Raw genomic sequence first — 9,212 nt, forward strand, 5'->3', positions numbered from 1 at the left:
TGTCAGCATGTTCATTGCACTGAAGGTTATCAGTCTAGTTGCATCTGCTGAGTCCTGGGTTCTAGGGCTTGAGATTTCTCTCCTGCACTAGGGCTGGAGGCTTCACTGAGGCCTGGCAACTGAGTCAGAACTGCGTGGCCTCAGCCGCTGATTTCTGCTACAGCTAAGAGGTGCCCACTGGTATACCTGGACACTTCCTACACTGGCCTGTGCTCCCCTTTTACCCAGTGAATCAGACCTTTCCTGAAGTCTTTCTAAGTTATCTTAGGCTGAAAAATTGTTTCATTCCATCTTTTTTGTGGATTCTGTCATTCTGGAAGTTTTTAAGAGTCTTGATTTAACAGGGTTTCTAAAGGAAACTGTGGGAAACTCAGGGAACTTCCTGGCTTTGTCCCACCATTTTGACTCCACCCTATCTGGAGTCAATTCTACTGGGCAGGGGATGATGAGAAGTGTCTAAAGGATGAACAATCTTGTGTGTTGTTGAGCTAACTGGAGATAAGCACTCATAGGAGTTGGAGAGTTTTAGGAACTGAGTGAGCAGGGTGTAGGAATGAGGCAGGGCTTAATGTAGAAGACTGACCCAAGTACTGAATGGAGAAGGCAGAATGACTTGGAGTTAGAACTACAAGGAAAGGGACTGAAGCTGCTCCTTCACTGGTATCGGGAACACCCACGAGTGAAACATCCCCGCACCAGTGCAAGCTGCTACCTTCTTTGGCTATAGCACCGGGAACTGAAGGGACCTGCACACACTTGATCTTACTGGTTTCAGGGATCATTCTCAATACACAGCACCACAGGGGAGGAAATTTCTGAAAACTGGTGTCTGTGTGTGTGTGTGTGTGTGTGTGTGTGTGTATGTGAGAGTGGCCACGTGGAGTGAGGAAGATGACGGCTTCTCATCCTGTGTGAGGGCTGTACCTTAAAACAGGAGCAGAGAGGTGTCAGCAATCAATAGGCACTGATGAAACCCTTTCTCTACACCAGCACTATGCTAGGAATACAAAGAGAAAGGCAAAAACACTGCCTTCAAGCTTACAGACTAATGAAAGGGAAAATAAACAAGAGAAATAATAGACTAGATATCCTAAAAGTGGAAGCCTTTAGAAGCTGGAGGACTGGAGTTTTCAGGGGAAAGTTGGGTTACCAGAACATGGAATAAATGCTAGAGGAGGAGATCTAAGATCACAGACTCTCATCTCTAAATCTGGATGCAATCCAGAAGTCATCAAAGCCAAGCCCCTCAACTTACAAATGAGGAAACTGAGTCTCAGAAAGGTTAAGGAGTCAGGAAGACCTGAGTTCAAATCCAGACTCAGACACTTACTGGATGTGCTGACATGTCACTTCACCCTGTTTGTCTCAGTTTCTGCATCTGTAAAATGAGATGGAGGAAATGGCAAGCTAGTTCAGTATCTTTGCCAAGATACTCACATTGAGTCAGACGTGACTGAATGACTGAACAACAAAAATGCGGAAGGTTTAAGTTAACCACAGCAGAAAGATAACAGAAGGGGCACAGAAGAAAGGGAGGATAGAGGAGAATAGGGACAGAGGAAGGTGGAGAGAGGAAATGGAGGAAAGGTGTGGGGAAAGGAGATGTCTAGGAAGAAGAATCACAGATTCCTGAATCACAGAACTACAGAAGCTGGAGGAGTTTGCCAGCCTTCGTGCAAGAGGAAGCTCAAGTATGGGGAGAGGCTTAAAGGGCCCTGAGGCAAGGACTTGGCAAAACCTCTTCAGTGGATACTAAAAGGGGAGGGGGAAGGGATGGATTATTTCTTAGACCGGAAACAGATCCTGGGTAATAAGGCTCAACAAATATTTAATGAGTTACAGGGCAATCAAAAGACAAAAGGAGAGTCAAAAAGGCAATGAGATCACCTTCAGAGATATGGCAGCCGGTAGAACCCACCTGCCTCTATGGCTGCTATGGGGACAATGGGGGAGATGATGGTTACTGTCACTTCTGCCTCATCAGACCTCCCAGGTCAGCCTAACTCACAGTTCTCTTCTCCTATACCTACTCCCCCTCTCCCCCCACCAAAAAAAGTCAGGCACTGGTCTTTCCATGGATGTAGCCTAGAAGTGTCCAGATCAGATTGATTTGGCTTTTAAAGTCCCCTCCTACCTTCCTCCACTTTACTCACCTCCACACACTTGGGGTTCCAAGACTCTAGCTTCCCCAGGTGTTCCTCCATCCCCACACTCCATGTCTTCTCTCTGGCTCTCCCCCAAGCCTTCTCCTCTCTGCCTCCTGGCTTCTACCTTCTGCAAGAATCCCAAGTAAGACTCACATCTTTTCCCATTTTTATCTCCAATTGATCCTGCTATAGTTTGTTTCTACAAAATCACTTTCATGTTTTTTCCAGCATCTTTGCTCTCTTTGTAGCCCCAGTCTTAGCTTGGCACCTATCATATATTTGTTATAAAAGTAAACATAACCCCCCACACACGCAAAAAAGAGAAACCTTGAGAAAGATAAATTAGAAAATAAAAGCATGCTTCAGTCTGTATTCAGACACCATTAACTCTTGTCTTTGAGATAGATACCATTCTTTACCATAAGCCCTTTAGAGTTCTCTTGGGTCATAGCACTACTGAGAAAACATAGGTCTTTCTCAGCTGATCGTTCTACAGAATCATTGTTAACTTTGTATAAGGTACATTTCCCAATGAATCTGCTCATGTGAGTATTTTTTAATAAAAGAAAGATTTTATTTATTTTGAATTTTACAGTTTTTCCCCTAATCTTGCTTCCCTCCCCCCACCCTCCACAGAAAGCAGTCTCTTAGTCTTTACATTGTTTCCAAGGTATATATTGATCTAAGTTGAATGTGATAAGAGAAGGAAGAAGCATAAAGTATAAGAGATAGTAAAATTACATACTAAGATAATGGGGGGTTTTAAATTAAAGGTAATAGTCTTTGATCTTTGTTCAAACTCCACAATTCTTTCTCTGGATACAGATGGTATTCTCCATCACAGATACCCCAAAATTGCAACTGATTGTTGCACTGATGGAATGAGCAAGTCCATCAAGGTTGATCATCACCCCATGTTGCTGGTAGGGTGGACAATGTTCTTCTGGTTCTGCTCATCTCACTCAGCATCAGTTCACACAAATCTCTCCAGGCTTCCCTGAATTCCCATCCCTCCTGGTTTCTAATAGAACAACAGTGTTCCATGACATACATTATACCAGTTTGCTAAGCCATTCTCCAATTGAAGGACATTCACTTAATTTCCAATTCTTTGTCACCACAAACAGGGCTGCTATGAATATTTTTGTACAAGTGATGTTTTTACCCTTTTTAATGATCTCTTCAGGGTATAGACCCAGTAGTGGTATTGCTGGATCAAAGGGTATGCACATTTTTGTTGCCCTTTGGGCATAATCCCAAATTGCTCTCCACAAAGGTTGAATGAGTTCACAGTTCCACCAACAATGCATTAGTGTCCCAGATTTCCCACATTCCTTCCAACATTGATCATTGTCCTTTCTGGTCATATTGGCCAGTCTGTGTGAGGTGATACCTCAGAGATGCTTTAATTTGCATTTCTCTAATCAGTAATGATTTTGAGCAATTTTTCATATGACTATGGATTGCTTTGATTTCCTCATCTGTAAATAGTCTTTACATATCCTTTGACCATTTGTCAGTTGGGGAATGGCTTGGTTTTTTTTTTTTAATCTGACTCAGTTCTCTGTATATTTTAGAAATGATTCCTTTGTCAGAAATACTAGTAGTAAAGATTGTTTCCCAATTTACTACATTTCTTTTAATCTTGGTTACAGTGGTTTTGTCTGTGCAAAAGCTTTTTAATTTAATGTAGTCAAAATTATCTAGTTGTTTCTATTTCTTCCTTGGTCATAAACTGCTTCCCTTTCCATAAATCTGACAGGTAAACTATTCCTTGAACTCCTAGTTTGTTTATAGTATTGTTTTTTATGTCTAGATCCTGTATCCATTTTGATCTTATCTTGGTATAGGGTGTGAGGTGTTGGTCTAATCCAAGTTTCTGCTATACTAACTTCTAATTTTCCCAACAGTTTTTATCGAAGAGAGAGTGTTTATCCCACTAGCTGGACTCTTTGGGTTTATCAAACAGCAGATTACTATAATTGTTTCCTGCTATTGCACCTGGTCTATTCCACTGTTCCACCACTCCATCTCTTAGCCAATACCAGACAGTTTTGATGACTGATGCTTTATAATATAATTTTAGATCTGGTAGAGCTAAGCCACCTTCTTTTGTACTTTTTTTCATTAAATCCCTGGAAATTCCCCACTTTTGATTTCTCCATATGAATTCTCCATTTGGAATTTTGATTGGTAGGGCACTAAACAAGTAGTTTAATGTTGGTAGACTTGTCAATTCTATTATATTAGCTCAACCTATCCATGAGCAGTTGATTTTTGCCCAGTTGTTTAAATCTGATTCTATTTTTGTGTCTGCCTTGGCATGTAAATTCCCAGGTATTTTATATTGTCTGAGGTTACTTTGAATAGGATTTCTCTTTCTAGCTCTTCCTGCTACACCTTGCCAGTCACAAATAGAAATGTTGAGGATTTATCAAGGTTTATTTTATATCTTGTGACTTTGCTATAGTTGCTAATCATTTTTAGATGATTTTTGGGGGATTCTCTAGGTATACCATCATGTCATCCACAAAGAGTGAGAGTTTTGTCTCTTCCTTCCCAATTCTAATTCCTTCAATTTCTTTTTCTTCTCTAATTGCTGAAGCTAACATTTCTAATACGATATTGAATAGTAGTGGTGAAAATGGGCATCCTTGTTTCACCCTGATCTTACTGGGGATGCCTCTAGCCTGTCCCCATTGAAAATAATGCTTGCTGATGGTTTCAGATAGATACTGCTTATTATTCTAAGGAACAAACAATTTATTCCCACACTCTCTAGTGTTTTTAGCAGGAGGGGGTGATATATTTTGTCAAAAGCTTTTTCAGCATCTATTAATATAATCATATAATTTCTGATAGGTTTGTTATTGATATAATTGAGTATACTAAGAGTTTTCCTGATATTGAACCAATCCTGCATTCCTGGGATAAATCCTCCTTGGTCATAATGTATTATCCTAATTGTTTTGCTAAGATTTTATTTAAGATTTTTTGCATCTATATTCATTAGGGAAATAGGTCTAAGATTTTCTTTCTCTGTTTTAACTCTTCCTGGTTTAAGTATCCGCACTATATTGGTGTCATGGAAAGAGTTAGCCAGAGTTCCATCTTCACCTATTTTTCTAAAGAGTTTATATAAAATTGGAACCAATTATTCCTTAAATGTTTGATAGAATTCACTTGTAAATTCATCTGACCCTGAAGATTTTTTCTTAGGGAATTCAAGAATGACTTGTTGAATTTCTTTTTCTGAGATAGAGTTGTTTAGGTATTTAATTTCCTCTTCATTTAACCTGGGCAACTTACATTTTTGTAAATATTCATCCATTTCACTTAGATTATGAAATTTATTGGCATAGAGTTGGGCAAAATAATTCCAAATTATTAGTTTAATTTCCTCCTCGTTTGTGAGTTTATCTTCTTCATTTATGATACTAGCAATTTGGTTTTCTTCTTTCATGTAAGTTTTTACTGAGAAAATACTGTTTGTCATTTCACATAACAGAACAGCATTTCATCTCAATCACATACTACAATTTGTTTTGCCATTCCCCAACTGCTGGTTATCCTCTCAATCTCCAGCTCTCCGCTATCAGAAAAGAGCTGCTATAAATATGACTATACATAGAGATTCTTTTCTGCCCACATTTATTTCTTTGCCCCAGGAAAAATATGTTCAGTTTTGCTGAGCAGTTGATCCTCAGTTATAAATCCAAGCTCTTTTCCCTTCTTTATTATCATAATCCGAGTCCTATGATCCCTTTATGTAGAAGAGGCTAAATCTTGTGTTATCCTGGTAGTTTCACAATATTTGAATTATTTGTTAATGGTTGCTTGCAATATTTTTTCCTTGATTTGGGAGTTCTGAAATTTGACCATAATATCCTGGCAAGTTTTCATTTTGGGATCTCTTTCAGAGATGATCAATGAATTCTTTCAGTTTCTATTCTACCCTCACCTTCTAGGATATCAAGGTTGTTTTCCTGGCTAATTTCTTGATATATAACTTTCTAGGCTCTTTTTTGGTCGTGGTTTACAGGTAGTTCAATATTTTTAAATGATCTCTCCTGAATCTGTTTTTCTAGCCCAGTTGCTTTTCCAATGATGTATTTCACATTTTCTTCTAGTTTTTCTCTTTTTGGGGGGTTTTGTTTTATGGTTTCTTGATTTCTCACAATGTCATCAGCTTTCCTGAGCTCCATTCTACATTTTAAGGAATTATTTTCTTAAGAGAGCTTTTGTATTTCCTTTTCCATTTGACCAATTCTGCTTTTTAAGTCCTTCTCCACCTCATTGGCCTTTTTTGGACTGCTTCTTCTATTTGACCCCAAAGTGGTTTTTAAGAAGATATTTTCTTCAGTATTTTTGATATCTCCTTCACCAAGCTACTGATTTGGTTTTCATCATTTTCCTTCCTTGCTTTCATTTCTCTTACCAATTTTTCCTCTACCTCCCTTGCTTGATTTTTTTTGAGCTCTTCGATAACCTGAGACCAATTCATATTTTTCTTGGATATTTGCATACAGAAGCTTTGACTTTGTTATCTTCTTTTGATTGTATATTTTGATGCTCCTTAGGACCAAAATAATTGTCTATGATCGGATTTTTTTCTTCTGTTGTTTTCTGATTTCCCCACCCTATGATTTGATTTTAACTCTTTACTAAGGTGGGGCTCTGTTCCCATGTTGGAGGACACACCATCTCAAGATTTTGAGGGTTTTTGTAGTTGTTTTCAGGGATACTCCTAAGAGACCTGCAAGTTTTCAATTCTTCCAAGGTCTCAAGAGAGGCTTTGCCTACTCTCCTGTCCTGTGCTCTGGTTTGTGGATGGCCACAAGCACTCCTTTCTGCTCTGGAATTGTGAGGAGTCCTGCCTTGCTTAGGCAGTGATTTCTGTTGTGCTTCTGCTTCTTTTCTTGAGACTAGGACCCCAGACTGTAAGCCAGATATGAGTATAGGTGAAACCACAGAGTCCTGTCTCAGGAATAACAAAGAGACCTCTGCAACGTCCCCTACCTCCTTACAGTCCATGGGCTGAGCATTCTGGAAGCAGCTGCAGGGTGGCTCCCTGGGCCCCTAGGGCCAGAGCTGTGCTGAGACCTGCACTAGCCTGGACTCCACTCTCACTCGGATGTGGCAGTTTTCCTGCTGACCTTCCCAATTGTCCTTGGCAATCTCTGGGCTAAGAGGTATGGAAACTGCAACAGCTGCCACGGCCCCAGGTATCCCACAGTCTGTTCCTGGATGGCTGGAGCCGCTTCACTCCAGTGTGATCTGGGCTGCACCGCTGGCCTTTTCTAACCCTGATGTAACATACCCTTCCCTTAGATCATCCAAGTTGTCTTGAACTGGAAAATTATTTCACTCAGGCTTTTTGTGGGTTCTGCCACTCTGGAATTTGGTTAGAATAATTATTTAAAGGAATTTGGAATGGTTGGGGGAGAGCTTGTGGGAGTCCCTGCCTTTACTGCATCATCTTGGCTCAAAACCTGCACTCTTAATGCTAATTCTCATGTACTAGATGCCTTTAGGATTACAAAGTTATTATTCAGTGAAGTAAGGCATCTAATTGTTATTCAGCTCAGTTCAATAGAGTTTTCAGTCCTGTCCAACTCTCCATGATCCCATTTGAGATTTTCTTAGCAAAGATACCTAAGTGGTTTACCATTTTCTTCTCATTTTACAGATGAGGAAACTGAAGCACAGGATGAAGTGACTTTCCTAGGGTCTCACAGCTAGAAAGTGTTAGAGATCATATCTGAACTTAGGAAGATGAGTCTTCTTGACCCCAGACCCAGCATTCTAGCCACTGTACCATGTGGCTGCCCTCCCAGTGTTACTACCATCCTTATTTGAAAGATGAGAACTGGGAGAAGCAGAGGAGAGGTCAGGGGGTTTGTAGAACTAGGGTCAGAACCAAGACTTGAAAAATGGGGTCTTCTGGCTACAAGACCACCATCTTTACCCTAGTAGAGCCCACTGGGCTCATCAGCCCTGAAGCAGAATTTTTTTTTAAAAAATATGTTTTTGAGCAGCTTAGGTAGTATAGTGGATAGAGCATTGGCCCTGGAGTCAGGAGGACCTGAGTTCAAATCCTGTCTCAGACACTTAATAATTACCTAACTGTGTGACCTTAGGCAAGCCACTTAACCCCATTTGCCTTGCCAAAAAACCTAAAAAAAAATATGTTCTCAGGATTCTACATGTGGATCTGGAGAGGACTTCAGAAGCCATCTAGCCCAATATCCCTCATTTTACAAAGGAGAAAACTGAGCTCAAAAGGATGGTGACTTGCCCCAGGACTCACAAGTAAAAAGGAGCAGAGTTAGATTTCTAAATCAAATCCTCTGACTTCTTCCTTCAAGTCTCAGCTTCCATCCCACAAAAAGCCTTTCCCAGTCCTCTTTAATCTTTGGTCCTTCCCTCAGAGACCACCCCCAATTTATCCTATGTATGTCTTGTTCATACAGAATTGTTTGTATGTCATCTAGCCCATTGGACTGGGAGTTCTTTGGGCAGGGATGCCTTTTCACCTTTCTTTACATTCCAGTGCCTGAAAAAGTGGCCAATACTACTTAATCTGCTTGTGAATTTGGTTCTGATTTCCTTCATGCCAAATCCAGTGCCCTTTCCAGTATGCATGCCCACTTTATTAAATCCTTTCATCTTTACATCACAACTATTTCTGGAAAGAGCTGCCTTCCCCCACTCCTCTGCAAATCAAATCTTCCCTTGTAACAAAGAAGACTGGACTTGCCTAACAATGTATACAACATTCTGATCTAGTAGCCCCCCACACACACACACACACCTCTCCTGGACAGATTGGTCATCCTTTACAGGCAACAAGTATGGGAAACAATAGGGTGCCCCAGAAACAGCCTTGAGAACAGCATCAGGAGAACTAGGTCTTTGCCTCACCCTGCTCATTAACTCTGTGGCCTAGAAAATGACTTTCCTGGGCCTCATCTATAAAATGAGTCTGATTCTCCATAGACTATTGTTAGGATGAAAGGGCCTATCATCATGTTCTAAATGTAGGGTGCCCCTGAATATAGACTA

This window comes from Macrotis lagotis, chromosome 2 (assembly GCF_037893015.1).
Source record: "Macrotis lagotis isolate mMagLag1 chromosome 2, bilby.v1.9.chrom.fasta, whole genome shotgun sequence".
In the NCBI taxonomy this organism is placed as follows: Eukaryota; Metazoa; Chordata; class Mammalia; order Peramelemorphia; family Peramelidae; genus Macrotis; species Macrotis lagotis.